At 45.1% G+C, this 19514-nt stretch overlaps 1 protein-coding gene across 1 annotated transcript in view; it reads left to right on the top strand.

The window, feature by feature from the left end:
• Positions 1-19514, top strand: part of SLCO5A1 (solute carrier organic anion transporter family member 5A1) — a 109275-nt gene that overhangs the window by 28068 nt on the left and 61693 nt on the right. The window lies entirely within an intron of this gene.

Below are 19514 nucleotides of genomic sequence, written 5' to 3'. Positions count from 1 at the left end.
TGAATAATTACATGCGCGGCCCATGCTACCATTCATTTTTATAGGACAGACAGCAATAGCCGAGCCAGCGCTCGGCTATTTTCGGCGGCCCCATAGAAATGAATGGAGGGCGGCTGCGCATGCGCAGTGCGCCCTCTTTCACTTCCGGGGCTCAGTTCTCAATATAGGTGCGGGTTCCAGCGGTGGGACTCGCACCTATAAGACAATGGGGGCATATCCTAGCGATATGCCCCCATTGTCTGAGATGAGAAAACCCCTTTAATGCTGTTTCTGTAAAGCATTAAAATATATTGGCTCCGTCATTATAAGCCCTGGGTCTGTAACATTTCGAAAGGGCAGTTACAGACATTATATAGGAACTGCACAAAGATAAAGCATTATGAGGAGCAAAGTTTGAAATTCGTAATGCGGACAATAATAGGACATGTTCTATTTTTTTGCGGAACGGAAATACGGACATACGGAATGCACACGGAGTAACTTTCTTTTTTTTTTTTGCGGACCCATTGAAATGAATGGCTCTGCATACAGTCTGCAAAAAAAACTGAATGGAAAATACGTTCATGTGCATGAGCCCCTAGGTATCTCTCTTCCCAATAACCCCTTGTTCATTTTTCAAAGAGCACCCACAATCAGAGATAAAGTGTTTCATAGCTGTTTATTAAAAGCGGAATCAACATCAGAAGAGGAATGTTCACATGGTGCGGCTTCTGTAGAGTAGAGGAGAACAAATTAGTGCCATTGTAAAAAAGAAGGATTTTAAAATCAGAGAAAATATATAATGTGAAAGTATGGGAGTGATCTATGTAACTGGAATATCCTTGCAGACTCCAGTATGTGGGGAGAACGTTGAGGAAACAGAAAGTAAGGATTTGGGAGTATGTTCAGAATGTCAGAAAGGGACTTGACACACATAGTGGAATATCACGGTAAAAACCCTATAGGCCTGAAGTTCTACCCCGAACTTGATGCCGAATTTAGGTTCGGAATCAAGGTTTTTTTACAGTAATAATTCACAAAGTTATTACACAAAGTCTTGTAAGACTTTGAAAGTAATAACTTCGGCTCATCGGAGCCAATACATTCTAATACCGTACGGAGCTCCTGCGCCCTATAATATTACAACGAAGTGTAATATTAGGAGCAAGAGGGTGGTGAGAAGATATCCCCCTCACAGAATGATAGAAACAAGGACATTTTATGGTGTTATATGTGACTGATTTTGGTTTTCAAAAAGATAAATGTATTTCAAGCATTTTATGTGATTGTTTTAGGAGTGAATTGGTTTTGTAGAGAAATATGCTTTAAAATAAAAACTAATGTAATATACGGAAGTGACGTGTTGTAACACTCGGACAAATACCGCCCATACCTGATGGGAAGTTGAGTACAGCCCTGACGAAGCGGAGAGAAACCTGGGTCGGGCGATTTGGATTTGGTTTTATATGCGCTGACCAAGGAATCTGTTTTGTGAGTAAATATGTGTCTTGGTGGAATCAGGTGTTGTAGGCCTTTGCTATGTTAGGCTACTTTCACACGAGCGTTTTAGTTTTCCGGTATTGACATCCGTCATAGGGTCCCAATACCGGAAAAAAACGCTTCCGTTTTGTCCCCATTCATTGTCAATGGGGACAAAACGTAACTGAACAGAACGGAATGCTCCAAAATGCATTCCATTCCGTTTGGTTGCGTTCCCATAACGGAGAGCAAACCGCAACATGTTGTAGTTTGCTTTCTGTCCTGGGATGCGGAGCAAGACGGATCCGTCATGACCCACAATGCAAGTCAATGGGGACGTTTTCTCTGACACAACCTGCCACACTTTCAGTGGAGTTCATGACTGATCCGTCTTGGTCATGTTAAAGATAATACAACCGGATCCGTTCATAACGGATGGAGAGGGTTGTATTATCAGTAACGGAAGCGTTTTTGCTGAACCCTGCCGGATCCAGCAAAACCGCTAGTGTAAAAGTAGCCTTAATCGCTCTTCTGAGGGTACACTGCACGGCGATTCCTGCTACTTGGTTGAGATCTTTTGGAGCGATTTAGAGGCAGTTGGAGACTGAATGACATCAGAGAGGAGAAGCATTGGGGTGCTCCGTTCCTGGGATAAGTGACCGACTTGCATCTTGAAAACTCTGCCTGCTACATGTAGTGCAGATCCGGTCAAGTTTTTATATATTGCCTCTGTGTAGTCAAACTTCGTCTCGCCTGAAGTTGCGCGAGACTTTGTGAATTACTGCGGTATTCCTATCTGTGTATTTAAAAACATTTTAAAATAGGAATCTGAAGTCGGCTTTGGTACTGGCTGGTGCCTCGGTACCATTTTGAATATCTCTGTTTACTTTCAGTTAATGACAACATGCTGGTAATTTTCATGGAACCATGACGATAAAAGGGTTTTTCTCATGTCTCTAGGACAAGCCATCACCTCTGGGACCCCCACTGAACCTGAGAATGGAGGGGCAGCAGGGCTGATTTAGCACTTTTTCTTCCTTGGATCTGAAGCACTGCTCCATTGAAGTGAATGGGGTAGGCTGTAGTTCCATGGACAGCCAGGTGCCCGGGAGTTGTGCATGGAAAAACAGTGAAAGGGCCACAGTGCTAAATGAGTCCTTGTAATAGCTTTATGAGATAGGAATGCTCATAGAAAGCTCATGCCCATTTCTATGGGCCTGAAAATAATGGGGACAGCACATGGATGCCATCGCTGCGGCTGTTCCACAAATTACGGGCAAGAATAGGCATGCACATGGCCAATATCCGTATTTTGTGCATCAGCCGTTTGCAGACTGCGAACAGTGAGTGTCTGCTGAGTAATGAGGCCATTGCCATATGAGAGGTCGGTATTATCTATAAAAAATGTGAGTAGGAGGATGGTGGCGCCTCTGTCACCTTGTCCACCCTTGCACCTCACTATATATAGTGAAGATGAGCCCACTCTCTGGCTCCCTGTATCATCTGCACAGGACAAAAATTCTGGGAAACGTTTGGTTGCAATCATTGTGACAAACGTAGTGATGTCACAGCACTAAATAAACACAAAATACACCCCCCTTTCCCCTGATAGTGTGTTAAATAGTAGACATTTCTTTTTAGAAGATCTTCAGTTTAGGTTTGTCATATGTGTCCTGTAGCTGCTTATTACGCTGGGTGTAGCTGTTGGCTCTGATGTCTGGGGACGTGACTTGTTGACATTGATGGTATGATGATGTAATGTAAAAATACCAAATATTCCATCTGTTCCATCATTATATATGTTTGGTCTAGGCCTCTAGGTTCCTTCTAAATTACAATGCTGTAATCTTAAAAGACCCTGTATGCCCTAAAAGGCATGGGGGGAATTTATCAAGCCCTGCCCCCCAGAATTTAGGATTGAAAATGTTGCAAATTAGGACTTTTGGGGTTTATTTGCACAAATATTTAAATAAATAATACCACTCCAATTTTAAAAAGTTGATGGGAAAGTGGGTATGGATATCTATGTTAGAAATGTTTTCTGGGAGTTTAATATTGATGATAATAACGGATCAGTGGGGATCTGACTCTGGCACAGCGACCTCTTCCTAGGCCAGTGATGTCTTGTTCATTGGTCATGTGCAGCTCCGTCCCATTAAAGTGAACCAGCCTATGCTGTAATACCAAGCGCAGCTGCCACACAATGTACAGCATTGTGCTTGGAAAGCCATGATGAAGCTTCAGTTCTCAGCGGAATGCCTCGTCAAACAGCTAATTGGGGGAATGAGTTGCCAGGAGTTGGACCTCCACTCATCTGATATTGATGACCCATCCCGAGGGTACGCCATCAATGTTGGACTCCTGGAAAACCCCTTTCATTAGTTTCACTCCAGATTTATCAACTTTTTAAAAAGTTGCACAATTTTCACAGTCTTACTGCAGTAAAGGGGTGGTGTAGAAAGTGAAATTACTTCTCAAGACAGAAATGTTAGACTTTAAGGCTATGGACACCTTTTGAGGGCATTTTTTATTATTGCATTGTACTCATTTTGAGCTAAAACCCCCCCACATTTTTTCAACTGGTCTTTATTAAAAATTTTGAGCTCCTTTCTCTGTACCGCTTTGAGATTCACTAGTAGTATGCTCTGTATTTTACTGTGTTTCTTTATCTCTTATCTATGACCTTATAAGCACTCAGTATTATTATTATGACTCAGCTCTTACGTTACTGATAAGAATGTCCCTTTAATAAGTGTTTATGACCTTTTAGTTATTTAGAGATAAGGTTTATTAGATGACTGGCACAAAGTAATGCTTTAGGCCTCATTCACACATACGTGGATTTTCACAGACCACGGTCCGTGAAAACCCGTCCTGCTGAGTGCACAAGCGCATGGTGTTATTGGTTGCTATGACGGCGTGCGCTTCGTGTCGCCACCGCTGTACAGTAATACACTCTTATGAACTATACGAGTGTATTACTGTACAGCGGCGGCACGAAGTGAACGGCGTCATAGCAACCAATGACGCAGTGGGCTTGTGCACTCAGCAGGATGGGTTTTCACGGACCATGTATGCGTGAATGAGGCCTAAGGCATTACTGTGCGCCAGTCATCTAATAAATCTTATCTCTAAATAACTAAAAGGTCATAAACACTTATTAAAGGGACATTCTTATCAGTAACGTAAGAACTGAGTTATAAAAATAGTGTGTTTATAAGTTCATAGATCAGAGATAAAGAAACACAGTAAAAATACAGAGCCTACTACTAGAGAATCTCAAAGCGGTACAGAGAAAAGAGCTCAAAATGTTCAATAAGGACCAGTTGAAAAAATTATTTTTAGCCCAAAATGAGTAGAATGCAATCATAAAAAAACCCCCTCAAAGTTAGCCGTTAAAGATTCACCAAGTTTATTCATCATTGTGTGACACAGATAACAGCAACTCAAACTCCTGTAAAACTGACTTAAAAAATTCCTCTTGTGATAAATCTTCCCCCATGTTGCTTCCAGTAGTGTGGGATTTTTGCAAATGTATTCACATTAATGTAACACCTGACGGCTGCAGTAGTTTATGGCAGAAGCACAAGGCGTCAGGAGCTCTGTATCACCTACTCTTAAGATGGGCCCACGGCCCGATGCAGCAGACGATGGAACGGTACCTTCCTGATAATTGCCTGCTAATCATTGGGTGGGATAAGCTGCATTTACATTCAGCTATTCCTTCCACTGTTAGGGGAGAAGCGTTGGCTTCTGTTCACACAGCACGATCTGCTTCCCAGAAACGATGATCTGCATGAAAGATTGTTTCACCCGTTTCGCTCATTTATTGGGTGATTGTCTGCACATTTACATGGACAGGTTATTGGGAAAGAGTGTTCGTGAAATGTTCATCCCAGATGATCCACCCGACAGTCAGGCAGTGTTAATCCACCTTAAGTGTATTATGGATTTTTTCGTGGTTGTAGACAGAAGTTTCGGTGAGGTCATCAGATTTACATTGTTATTTTATTCCTCCTGTTACATTGTGTATTTTCCATTATGTACTAAGCAAAAAATAAACCTAAAAATAATAGGGTTGTGCTGGAACCCTGCAAGCCCAGGGGAGCTTCCTGCACGTGGCAGTTGTCTGCAGGGGAGAGGTGCCAGATGCTGCATATACCTCTCCTTATTGTATGGCTATGCTCAGTTCTGGAATATGAAAAAGCATATGACAAAAACTTGGAGGCATACAGGTTCTGTACGGTATCCTGTGGCACATTTGCACACAGATGTTACAGCTGGTCCTGTAGATCCTGGACACTTGTAGGTTATTGAACCTGATGTCCCATCTAGTCCCATAAACCCTCGATTGGTGATAAAGCTGGAGATCAGGCAGGACATGGAACTGTCTTCCTTTAGAGACATTCCTGGGAAATCCTTGCTGTGTGTGGGGGCGAGCATTATCCTGCTTAAAAACACCTCCTGGAAGCCCTGCCAAGAGAGGAACACATGTGGCGGTAGGATGTCCTGCACATATCACTGAGCCGTTAGTGTCCCTCGTATTACTACTAGAGGTGGCTGACTGTCGTATACGATGGCTCCACCGGTCACCACACCAGCAGTAGAGGTAATGTGTCACTCCACAGCAAAGGCAGGATTGAAGCGCTCACCATGAGGTTGCTATACTCATACCTTACTGTCTGTGGATCCCAAACAGAATTTGGAATAGTTGCTAAAGATGATATGGTTCTAGTCTGTAGCAGTCCAGGTTTCTATCTAGCAGTCAATGATCTCTCACCAAGAGGTACACTACCCAAAAGTAGCCTCTGAGAGCCTTTTTATAGGGCAGCGGGGGAAGCACTTTTACGCCATCTTGTTGTAAAATCTAATCATACCACACCTGTAATCTTTTACATTCTGCCTGGGACATAACTGCATGCCGGGTTTGCAGGAATGCGACATTTGTGTGTGTGCGTGGGGAATGGAAGTAGTTCCTAAAACAAACATGTCAGGAGAGGTGACGGGGGTCCTTTTTAAAGGCATATATCAAGTGTTACCCTCCTTTATTATACATATGCAGGTCTCCTTTTGACCTTACTCCATAGATAATTGCTTTGAGCGATATTACTAAGCACATGGTGGTAACACTGCCGATCACTCAGCAGCTTGGTGAGTCAGCAAGTTGCTATGGCAACCCGGTCTAGCGTTTTAATTCATTTTCTTATTATTAGGAGGTCAGACAGCAGACTAAACACCTCTCTGCCGGAAACCATGTCCCTTTTACTAACATTTCATTATAAACCAGCTTTTACTCTGTCCTTTAAAAATCTGCAGAAGCCGAGGCTAATAAATAAGAAAGCAAACATAATAGGCTGCTACTAGGGCTGCAAAGAGTACTCGATTAAATCGAGTAATTCGACAAAAATAATCCTCAATCCAAATTTTTTGCATCGAGGATTCGTTTGTGTCACGTGACCACAGAGCTGGAGTGAAGTGCTTGCTATTACTCCCACCCCGTGGTCTCCCGATGGCCCGCAATGCGCTTGGAATACTCACCTTTCCAGCAGGGGGCCTCCGGACACTCCACAGCACGTCCATGGCGCCGCGCTGCACTTACCTCCTGACGTACGTACGCAGTGATCTGACGCGCTGTGTGACGTCAGGCCCTGAGCAGCGCGGAACGATGGAGTGTCAGCATTGCCCCTGCTGGAAACGTAAGTTGGTGACTCCGAGGGGTCGGGGGTGCGACTATGGCCGGGCGCCCGGAGTGCACAGCGTCAGGAGGAGAGGCAGGAGGGCACAAGGGGGAGAAGAGACTATGACAGACTATGAGACAAGGGGGGAGAGATGATGGCACTGTTTGGGGAGAGCTGAAGGCACCGGGGTAGGGGAAAGCTGAAGGCACTGGGTGGGGAAGAGTTGATGGCACTGGGTGGGGGAGAGCTGAAGGCACTGGGGGAGTGGAGCTGTTGGCACTGGGGTGGGAAAGAGCTGATGGCACTGGGGTGGGAGAGAGCTGATGGCACTGGGGTGGGAGAGAGCTGATGGCACTGGGGTGGGAGAGAGCTGATGGCACTGGGGTGGGAGAGAGCTGATGGCACTGGAGTGGGGGAGAGCTGATGGCACTGGGGTGGGGGAGAGCTGATGGCACTGGGGTGGGAGAGAGCTGATGGCACTGGGGTGGGGGAGAGCTGATGGCACTGGGGGAGTGGAGCTGAAGGCACTGGGAGGAACGGAGCTGATTGCACTGGAGGGAACATGCACTTGGGCTGATCGCACAGGGGGCAACGAAGGGTATTGGGGACTGATGGAAGGAGGTCTGATGAGCTTTTATAAAGGAAAACAGTCTATAATTATAAATTTTTTCTTATTAGAGTACTTGATTAATCGTAAAAATAATTGGTAAAATACTACATTTCTCAAATAATCGTTTACTGCAGCCCTAGCTGCTACTGCCTCCATGGATGCTTAAACGAGTATCCCCTTTGTAGACATTTATGGTATATCGTCTCCATTCACTCTGCCTGGGTGTAGAGGCCACATCATCAGATGGGGCAGGGTTCAGGAGGCCCCCCTTTATCGACTTTGGTGTGGGTCCTGGAGATGGGACAATAAAGGGGCTGTGCACCTTTTGGGGAAGGGGGGAATGATTTGGCAAACCCCGAGGCAGCCGGGGCTGTGGAGTGAAGGAACCAGCACCAGTAGGCAGGTAAGTAGGCTTCTCTTCATTGGTCTGCTCAGGAAGAGGGGTTTGTCAAATCCACCCCCCTCCCCCCACAAAAGGTGCACAACTCCTTTAATGGCATATCCCATGGATATAAATGCCATACATGTCAGAGATGGGAATATCCCTTTAATGTTTTGAAGCCACGCAGAAATGTGTCCACTCACAGCACATGAGGACATGGGAGAATGTGGTTAGATTCTGACATACGGTAAGTTTATGTCACACGGAAAATCTCACCAAGTAGACTTAATGCCTTCACGACCAGGCCAATTTTGGCAACAATTCCGATTTTAATTAGTTTTTTTTAATGTTTAATATTTGTGTTTGTTTAAAAAAAAGTTGAACATTTTTTACATTCCCCTAGGTTCTTGATCATGTGATAATACTATATATTACATAATATATTACAGTACTTCTGTATAATACTCTACAGTACTTCTGTATAATACACTACAGTGCTTATGTATAATACTCTACATTACTTCTATATAATACACTGTCTGTGTAATACACTACAGTACTTCTGATTAATGCACTACAATACTTCTATATAATACACTACAGTACTTCTGTATAATACATTAAAATACTTCTATATAATATACTACAGCAGATCTGTATAATACACTACAGTACTTCTGTATAGTACACTAAAATACTTCTATATAATATACTACAGTACTTCTGTATATTACACTACAGTACTTCTGTATAATACACTACAGTACTTCTGTATAATACACTACATAGTAACATAGTTTACAAGCCTGAAAAAGACATCTGTCCATCCAGTTCAGCCTGTTATCCAGCAAGTTGATCCAGAGGAAGGCAAAAAAAAAAAACTGCGAGGTAAAAGAAAATTTTCCCCACTTTAGGGGAAAAAAAATCCTTCCCGATTCCAATAAGGCAATCAGAATAACTCCCTGGATCAACGACCCATCTCTAGTAACTATAGCCTGTAATGTTATTACAATCCAGAAATACATCCAGGCTCCTATTGAACTCTTTTAGTGAACTCTCCCCTGAGTTGTCTTTTTTCTAAAGGGAATAACCCTAATTTTATTAATCTTTCTGGGTACTGTAGTCCACCCATTCCAGTTATTACTTTAGTTGCCCTCCTCTGGACCCTCTCCAGCTCTGCTATGTCTGCCTTGTTCACAGGAGCCCAGAACTGTACACAGTACTCCATGTGTGGTCTGACCAGTGATTTGTAAAGTGGTAGGACTATGTTCTCATCACGGGCATCTATGCCCCTTTTGATGCAACCCATTATCTTATTGGCCTTGGCAGCAGCTGCCTGACACTGGTTTCTACAGCTTAGTTTGCTGTTCACTAAAATTCCTAGGTTCTTTTCCATGTCAGTGTTACCCAGTGTTTTACCATTTAGTATGTACTGGTGACTTGCATTATTCCTTCCCATGTGCATAACCTTTCATTTGTCAGTGTTAAACCTCATCTGCAACTTCTCTGCCCAAGCCTCCAATCTATCCAGATCCATCTGTAGCAGCATCCTCCTCCGTGTTAATTACTTTATAGAGTTTAGTGTCATCTAAACTTAATTTGTACTGTAAAAAAACATTTCCTGAAGTGGAGTTATTACTTCGAATCATCGGAGCCAATACATTCTAATACTGTACGGAGCTCCTGCTTCGTACAGTATTGGAACGAGGTTTTATACGAATCTACTTCAGATGTTTCCAAAGTCGATTCGCTCATCCCTAGTTATTATTTTATGGTCACTATATCCAGGTGTCCCCCAACCTGCACATCTGTTGTTCTGTCAGGCCTATTGGTTAATACTAAGTCCAGTATGGCTGTTCCTCTAGTCGGGTCCTCAACCAGTTGGGAAAGGTAATTGTCTTTGGTTATTGCCAAGAACCTGTTTCCTTTATGAGATATACAGGTTTCAGTTTCCCAGTCTATATCTGGGTAGTTGAAGTCCCCCATAATAACCACCTCATTATGATTTGCCGCCTCGTCTATATCGTTTGGTAGTAGATTTTCTGTGGACTCTGGTATAATAGGTGGTTTATAATAAACTCCTAATTAGTATTTGATTGTTTTTGCCTCCATGTATTTCTACCCACAGTGACTCCACATGTTCATGTCCCTCACCTACAGTATATCTTCCCTGAGTGTGGGCTTTAGACCGGACTTTACATAAGGGCAGACCCCTCCCCCTCTCCGGTTTTGGCGATCCTTTCTAAACAGACTGTAACCCTGTACATTAGCCGCCCAGTCATAGCTATCATTCAGCCATGTCTCAGTTATTCCCACTATGTCATAGTCCTCCTCACACATCACTAATTCCAGTTCACCAGTTTTATTAGTCAGGCTTCTGGCATTAGTATACATATAATTACGAGGTTTATGTATATTTTTTACCCTACATCTTTCCTTCTGAACTGTTCTAGTCCCTCCTTCCATTCCTCCCCCAGTCCCATTACCTTGCCCCTGGTCTCTATCTGCCCTATCTTCCCCTCCTATAGTGTAATTACCCCCCCCCCCAGTCCCTAGTTTAAACACTCCTCCAACCTTCTAGCCATCTTCTCCCCCAGCACAGCTGCCCCTTCCCTATTGAGGTGCAGCCCGTCCCTACAATAGAGCCTGTAGCCGACAGAGAAGTTGGCCCCTAAAATCATTTTTAAGGACGCTTCACCTACCTCTTACTTTGTCATTGGTTCCGATATGGACCATGACCGCTGGATCTTCTCCAGCCCCTCCCATTAATCTGTCAACCTGATCCGCGATGTGTCGAACTTGAGCGCCTAGAAGACAACACACCGTTCAACGATCCCGGTATTTGTGAAAGATTGCCCTATCTGTACCCCTAATAATTGAGTCTCCCACTACCAGCACCTGTCTGGCCTGCCCTGCTCTCCTGGTCCCCTGCTTACTGGAGCCGATATTCCCCTGACTGAGGCAGTGGAAGTGTCCGGCTGCAGCAGTGCCGTCCCTGGACTGACATCCCCCTCATCTGCCAACCGTGCAAACTTGTTGGGGTGTGTCAGATCAGGGCTAGCCTCCCTGGCACTCTTCCCTCTACCCCGCTTTCTAACTGTTACCCAGCTAGCTACCTCACTTTCCTGAGCCTCCATGCTACCCTCCTCCTTCACATCTACCCCATAGAGTGCCTGCTCAGTGAGCAGCAAACTGTTTCAAATTACCAACGTTTCTCACTGTTGAAACTTGCTCGGTTAGATACACCATGTGCGATTCCTAATGGGCCATTTGTTCACATTTTGGACAAAGATATGCACCCTCAAATGGCTGTTCCAGGACTGCATACATTAGACAAGATGTGCACTGGACTGCGCTGTCAGTAATGGAACACATACTAAATGGAGATTACGCAAGAAAAGAGAAAAAATACCATACAGTGCAGTGGTAAGAAACTGACTTACTGTAGTCCCCTCTTAAAGTCCCTGAATCTCAAGTCACTTATTCTAAAGTCATACACTTAAAGGGGTTGTCCAGGTTCAGAGCTGAACCTGGACATCCCTCCATTTTCACCCCGGCAGCCCCCCTGACATGAGCATCGGAGCAGTTCATGCTCCGATGCTCTCCTTTGCCCTGCGCTAAATCGCGCAGGGCAAAGGCATTTTTCTGAGTTCCGGTGACATACCGGGCTCTCTATGGGGCCGACAGGCAGCCCGGTGACGTCACCGGCACTGATGGGCGGGATTTGGCTCTGCCCTAGCCAGTAAAACGGCTAGGGCAGAGCTAAAGCCCGCCCCTCAGAGCCGGTGACATCACCGAACACACTGCTGGGCGGAAGTTACCGCCCGGCAGTGTGTTATTGAAAACACAAGAGCCTGTGCCCTGCGCGATCTAGCGCAGGGCACGGGAGCGCATCGGAGCATGAGATGCTCCGATGCCAGGCTCAGGAGGGCTGCCGGGGTGAAAATAAGGGTATGTCCGGGTTCAGCTCTGAACCCGGACAACCCCTTTAATACAAACACACACTTGAAATCAAACACACGAACGCTCACAAACTCGCATTGTTTGCCTGCTTGTATAAGTGCAGCTCCTAAACAGCTTCAAACCAGACTGCTTTTTTCCTCTGGATTCCTCTACAATACTTCTATATATTACACTACAGAACTTCTGTATAATACAGTACAGTACTTCATAATATGCTACAGTACTTCTGTATAATACACTACAATACTTTTATATAATACTCTACAGTACCTCTGTATTGCAGTGTATGGTGATTTTACTGGCATCCTACTCACAAGGCTGCCGGCTGCCATGTACTTACTGCCAGGCACTCGTAACATTGCAGTTGTGTTGTGGAAGTTGTGTTGGGGGGTCAATTGGGAGGCAGAAGGAGCACTTGTCATTACAGAATATGGTAGACTGTACCAGAAATCTAGGAGTGTCTCATTAAATCTTGGACAGTTTTTGTCCTGATATTAGAGGGACAGAAATTGCACAAAAGATCGGATAGATAGGTGATATATACATGGATGTATGGATAGATAGATACATAATAGAATAAACCGATGATGAATGGATATAGATAAATGATTGAATATGGATGAATAGATAGATAGTAGTGTATGCAGTATTGTAGTTTGTATGTAGTTTATAAAGTGAATGTTAATTCTTTGGATTAGGCACTTTGTGGGTGAGCTCTCCTTTCAGATGCCTTTGGCTGCTGCCAGATTTCTGCAAGCCAGCTAATAACGGTGCATCAGCAATGTGCAGAGAACCTTAGGAAGAAATGTCCCCTCTGTATCTGAAAATAAACTATTTTAATATTAGCTTTGGACCTTTGGCATTCCGTTTTTGGAGAATAGAAGTTACGTGCACCTATAGGATCCTCTTAAAGTACCTTCAGTTTTTGTGGGATTTTGGATATGTAGAGACCCAATATTGAAGAATCTTCATGATGAAATCCATAGGTACAAGACATCCCAAATCCATGAATTCTCCTAACACGAGTTCCCTTTTAAAGCTGTCCACAACCCTCACTCAAATCTCTGGTCCCTCTTAAACAAGCAGATCTTCAAAATATCTTTAAATGATTCCCTTTCCATGTACATAAAGCTATTTTAGATAATGTCTAGCAACTGGGGAACTGATTTTGCAGATGTGTAATGTGATTAGTAATGTTAGACTGCGGCTGCATTCTTCTTAGGGCTCATTCAGACGGCCGTAGTGCTTTGCAGATCCGCAATTTGCGGACCGCACATGGCCGCAACCATAATAAAAAATGCCTATTCTTGTCCGCGATTGCGGATAAGAAAAGGGCATGTTCTATCTGTTCTGCGGAGCGCAGTACGGAATAACGGATGCGGACGCATCTTTTGAGGGCCCATAGAAATGAATGGATCCGCAGACATTCCGCAAAATTGCGGAACGGATGCGGATCCGTTCATACGGCCGTGTGAATGAGCCCATAGTTATATAAACAATCATTTACAAGTCTGCACATTCTGGAATCATCATCCCGATGATTGTGCCCGGTATTATTATAATGAGTGCCAGTTATAGGGTATTACGGGTTTAGTAAACAATTCTTGCTTTGAGTAATGAAATGTAAAAATTTTCCAATATAGTTTAAGCGTTCATTCTTTATGGGTGTCAAAATCTCTGCTTGTAGTCATTGAGTGGAGACGTTCAGCGTGTACTTCCGATGGATAAGATTCTGTCCTGTTCATGTGATTGTTCTAATGCTTGGTCATGGTGTCATTAAGCTGTTTAACGCTATGCAGGGGCGTTGCTAGGGTCTCAAAAGATATAGGGCCTAAGCCCCAATGCATGTGGCCCAATTCTCTAGGTCGACCGATGCCGACCCCCCACAAACACTAGCACTAAAGACATTTTACTGTACTTGCTATACAGAAGCACATAGCTCTCACATCCAGTGCTTCCCAGGTGACGTCTCCTCCGATGTAGATCTTCTCTGTCATCATCTTTTCCGTTCGGTCCAGACAACTTCTCTCAGCCGCCTCATCTCTGCAGAGTGTGACACACAGACATCCTAGGTTCCTCACTTTTTTATCATCATCCCCCAACCTGGAGTCCCCACAGTGTTATCTTGCTGCTCACTGTGCTCCCCAATACCCCAAAATACGATCCTGAAGAAAAATTTGTGCCCCCCATAGTAATAGTGCTCCTCATAGTCCCACCAATAGTAATTCCTTTCAAGATGCCCTCATTAGTAATAATGCCCCCTACAGTGCCCCCAACAGTAATAATGCTCCCCAATACTGCCCCCAATACTGCCCCCTACAGTCCCCCAAACGTAATAACGCTCCCCAAGAGTGCCCTCATTAGTAGAAGAGCCCTCCAGTATTAATAATACCCTTACAGAGCCCCCAGTAGAAATAAAGCCCACCTATTGTTCCCCCAGTGGTAATAAAGCTCTCTACAAACCTCTCCGTAGTAATAAGGCCCCCCATAATGCTCCCGTAATGCTCCCATAATAAGAACGCCTAATGTCCCCTGGTTTTAAAAAACCCATACAGTTCTTCCAGTATTTATAATGCCCCCTACTGTTATAATGCTCACCCTGAAGTGCCCCCAGTATTTTTTAATGTCCCTGCAGTGTCCCCTGTAGTTATATTTCTCCATTTAGTGTCCTCAGAAATTATAATTCCTCAGCCCCTCCACTATACAGTCCTATGTAAAGAACATCACCCCCTCCCCAGCCACCTTCAACATACATACCATGTAAATAACATCACCCCATCAATATTCAGTCCCATGTAAATAACATCACCCCCTTCAGCCCAAACATACAGTCCCAGTTAAATAACTCAAACTCCTAGCATTGCTCTGATTCTCCCTTCACTTACCTCTCCTCATGTAGCAGACTCACCACAGCTTCTTCCCAGAAATTCTGTTCACAGCTGAGCCGTCCTCTCCTGCACTGGTCACATGATGGTGACATCATCACAGGTCCTTTACAGCTACTGCGTTTAGAACTGGTCACATGTCATCACAGGTCCTTCAGCTCTTGCAGGGCATTAGATTCAATTATATTGCCGTCCTGAGGATGGCAATACAGTTCTATCTATCTCGCAGGCAGGACATTCAGGGCCTGGGACAAAACATCAGGGGCCCAGGCCCTGAATGTTTTAACCTAGCAACGCCCCTGGTGCTATGACTATGGCTGGGGCTCTGCGGTGACTTTGGCAGTGTTGAATTTTTTTGTAGTCCTAGGGTCGGAAAATTGTGAGTCACGCTAAAACCCCATTCAGTTACTTCCCTTGTGTTCAGAGGCTGCACTGCTTTACAGCTGTTTTTGGTCAGCAAAGTTGGCATATAGCCCCAGCCTTAGGGCTCATGCACAGGACTGTATATTCGGTCCGTGCCCAATCCACACTTTTTGAAGATTGGATGCGGACCCATTAATTTCAGAGGGGCCACAAAAGATGCAGCCAGCACATGGTGTGTTGTCCACATCCGCATTCTTGTCCATTTTGCGGGCAAGGATAGGACATTTGTAGAGAAGTTTGAGAAGTATGTAATGAGTGGATTTGCTTAGACGGCAGTGTCTCTGCACCTGGGCTCTACTCATGGTAATTGTAGATGTGACTCTTTCCTTGGGAGACTATTTTTGGTGCTCCCATAGGGACAAATGGAGGGTATTCGAGGTGTGCCCTCCGGGACTCCGTTCTAAGTATAGGTGGGACCCGCACCTATCAGACATTGATGGCATATCCTTGCAATATGCCCTCAATGTCAAAGATGGTACAACCCCTTTAAGGGCTGTCAGTGCTTCTAAGAGTTGACTCTGGTTCTGACACGATTGTCCATGTTCATGAATTTCCAAGATGTGGCAACCGGCAGCTACGGCCATTGTTAAAAAGGTGCTGAGCTACCGGTCTTTCCGTTGATATATTTTCAGTATAATTACATGGCTAATTAGTGAGATAGGTGCAGAAGGGAGAAAATGACAGGCCCAGTTTCTCAGTGTTTTACTTGGTCCATAGGTTAAAATCTGACACGATCAGTACATGTCATGTATGGAGTAAGACTGTAAGTAAAAAGACAAGATGGAGATCATATTAATTTTGCTCATAACCGCTCATTTCCATGGGTTACAGAAGCTGGACCTGAGACGATCCGTTGATTGTAGCTCCTGCTTATTCATAAAAAGGGGTTGTCTTTGTAGATTCATTTGCTATGAAGCTTGGACTGCAAAATGACAATCTGGGACTGATTTGAGAACTGATGATATGTTGATAATATGTTGACTCGTGACTCAGCATACTGTATAATATTGAATGATGCTATCCAGTCATTTTTGTGTAATGATGTTATGCAACTTTCTAATATACTTTACATTTCAGTTCCTCATCATTGTCAAGACCACTCATTGCAGTCCACGAATGTCCACATTCAGAGCCTGAATATCCATATTTTCACATAATTACAGTTTTAGACAGTTATAACCCCTGGCTTTCAGCTGTTATCTCTGGGTAAAGCAACATCTGACCATACATTTCTGCTGAAGGCCTAGTCTACCTTAGGCCTCATGCACACGACCGTTGTGTGCATCCGTGGCCGTTGTGCCGTTTTCCGTTTTTTTTCGCGGACCCATTGACTTTCAATGGGTCCGTGGAAAAATCGGAAAATGCACCGTTTTGCAGCCGAGGCCGTGATCCGTGTATCCTGTCCGTCAAAAAAAATATGACCTGTCCTATTTTTTTGACGGACAACAGTTCACGGACCCATTCAAGTCAATGGGTCCGTGAAAGAACACGGATGCACACAAGATTGGCATCCGTGTCCGTGATCCGTGGCCGTAGGTTGCTTTCATACAGACGGATCCGAAGATCCGTCTGCATAAAAGCTTTTTCAGATCTAAGTTTTCACTTCGTGAAAACGCATATCCGACAGTATATTCTAACACAGAGGCGTTCCCATGGTGATGGGGATGCTTCTAGTTAGAATACACTACAAACTGTGTACAAGACTGCCCCCTGCTGCCTGGCAGCCCCCGATCTCTTACAGGGGGCCGTGATCAGCACAATTAACCCCTTCAGGTGCGGCACCTGAAGGGGTTAATTGTACTATCATATCCCCCTGTAAGAGATCAGAGCTGCCAGGCAGCAGGGGTAGACCCCCCCCCCTCCCCAGTTTGAATATCATTGGTGGCCAGTGCGGCCCCCCCTCCCTCCCTCTATTGTAATAATAGCTTGGTGGCCAGTGTGCGGCCCCCCGGCCCCCCCCCCCTTCCTCCCTCTATTGTAATAAATCGTTGGTGGCACAGTGTGCGCCCCCCATCGGGCCCCTCCCCTTCCTCCCTCTATTGTAATAAATCGTTGGTGGCACAATGTGCGCCCCCCATCGCCCCCCCCTTCCTCCCTCTATTGTAATAAATCGTTGGTGGCACAGTGTGCGCCCCCCATCGGCCCCTCCTCCATATATAGCATTACCAACATTGGTGGCCAGTGTGCGGCCTCCCATCTCCCCCCCCCCCCCCGATCATTGGTGGCAGCGGAGTTCCGATCGGAGTCCCAGTTTAATCGCTGGGGCTCCGATCGGTAACCATGGCAACCAGGACGCTACTGCAGTCCTGGTTGCCATGGTTACTTAGCAATAGTACAATAGTAGAAGATTCATAGTTACCTGCTGGCTGCTGCGATGTTCGTGTCCGGCCGGGAGCTCCACCTACTGGTAAGTGACAGGTCTGTGCGGCGCATTGCTAAATGAACTGTCACTTACCAGTAGGAGGAGCTCCCAGCCGGTCACAGACATCGCAGCAGCCAGCAGGTAAGTATGAATCTTCTACTATTGTACTATTGCTAAGTAACCATGTAACCATGGCAACCAGGGCTGCAGTAGCTTCCTGGTTGCCATGGTTACCGATCGGAGCCCCAGCGATTAAACTGGGACTCCGATCGGAACTACGCTGCCAGCAATGATGGGGAGGGGGGGGGGGATGGGAGGCCGCACACTGGCCACCAATGTTGTTACTGATATAGAGGGAGGGGGGCCGATGGGGGGAGCACACTGTGCCACCAACGATTTATTACAATAGAGGGGGGGGGAGGGGGGGCGATGGGGGGCGCACACTGTGCCACCAACGATTTATTACAATAGAGGGAGGGAGGGGGGGGCCGCACTGGCCACCAATGATATTCAAACTGGGGAGGGGGGGGGGTCTGCCCCCTGCTGCCTGGCAGCCCTGATCTCTTACAGGGGGATATGATAGTACAATTAACCGCTTCAGGTCCGGCACCTGAGGAGTTAATTGTGCTGATCACGGCCCCCTGTAAGAGATCGGGTGCTGCCAGGCAGCAGGGGGCAGTCATGTACACAGTTTGTAGTATATTCTAACTAGAAGCGTCCCCATCACCATGGGAACACCTCTGTGTTAGAATATACTGTCGGAAATGAGTTTTCACGATGTAACTCCTATCCGACAGTATATTCTAACATAGAGGCGTTCCCATGGTGATGGGGACGCTTCAAGTTAAAATATACCATCGGATTGGAGAAAACTCAGATCCGATGGTATAAAAGGGACTCCAGACTTTACACTGAAAGTCAATGGGGACGGATCCGTTTGAAATGGCACCATATTGTGTCAACATCAAACGGATCCGTCCCCATTGACTTGCATTGTAATTCAGGACGGATCCGTTTGGCTCCGCACGGCCAGGCGGACACCAAAACGACTTTTTTTTTCATGTCCGTGGATCCTCCAAAAATCAAGGAAGACCCACGGACGAAAAAACGGTCACGGATCACGGACCTACGGACCCCGTTTTTGCGGACCGTGAAAAAATACTGTCGTGTGCATAAGGCCTTAGCAGGACATGTCATTGAGGTTGCAGTCACACCTGATCTGGTACACACTGCCCCAGACGAGAACTATAATTTACATGTAATAATTGGGGGCTTTTTGTAGATTCTTAATTGGTGCTTGGCAGCCTCAACTATGAATCTGATAGCGGCTCTCCATTCCGGCTATATGGTCACATACGGGAGATGCCTTCTAAGAGGTCCATATGGCCTACAATGGTATATAGAAAGAGATTGTTGTTGGGAGACAAAACCTACAGTTTTCTTATGGAAATGTAACTGAATCAGGGAATTTTGACAGGTATGTTGATGCCAAAACAGATAATATTAGGCAGGGTCATAAATCTATGATGTAGTTTTGTTTCTAAGGTGACTAAAAGATTCCAGTTCCTCTTGAATTTTTTGCCCTCCTGACAGTATTATCTGCCTAGATGTAATAAGAAGAGTGGCTGTGGATTATTTCAGAATGTCTTCAGAGACCTAGCCATTTCCCTAGCAAAAAATCTGAATTGTTAAAGCTATCATATCACGTGGAGCATTGCCCTAAAGGGACTAAAAATTACAGTAAAAAAAGCTC

This window comes from Bufo gargarizans, chromosome 5 (genome assembly GCF_014858855.1).
Source record: "Bufo gargarizans isolate SCDJY-AF-19 chromosome 5, ASM1485885v1, whole genome shotgun sequence".
Classification (NCBI taxonomy): Eukaryota; Metazoa; Chordata; class Amphibia; order Anura; family Bufonidae; genus Bufo; species Bufo gargarizans.
This window is presented reverse-complemented; position numbering and strand designations above follow the sequence as displayed.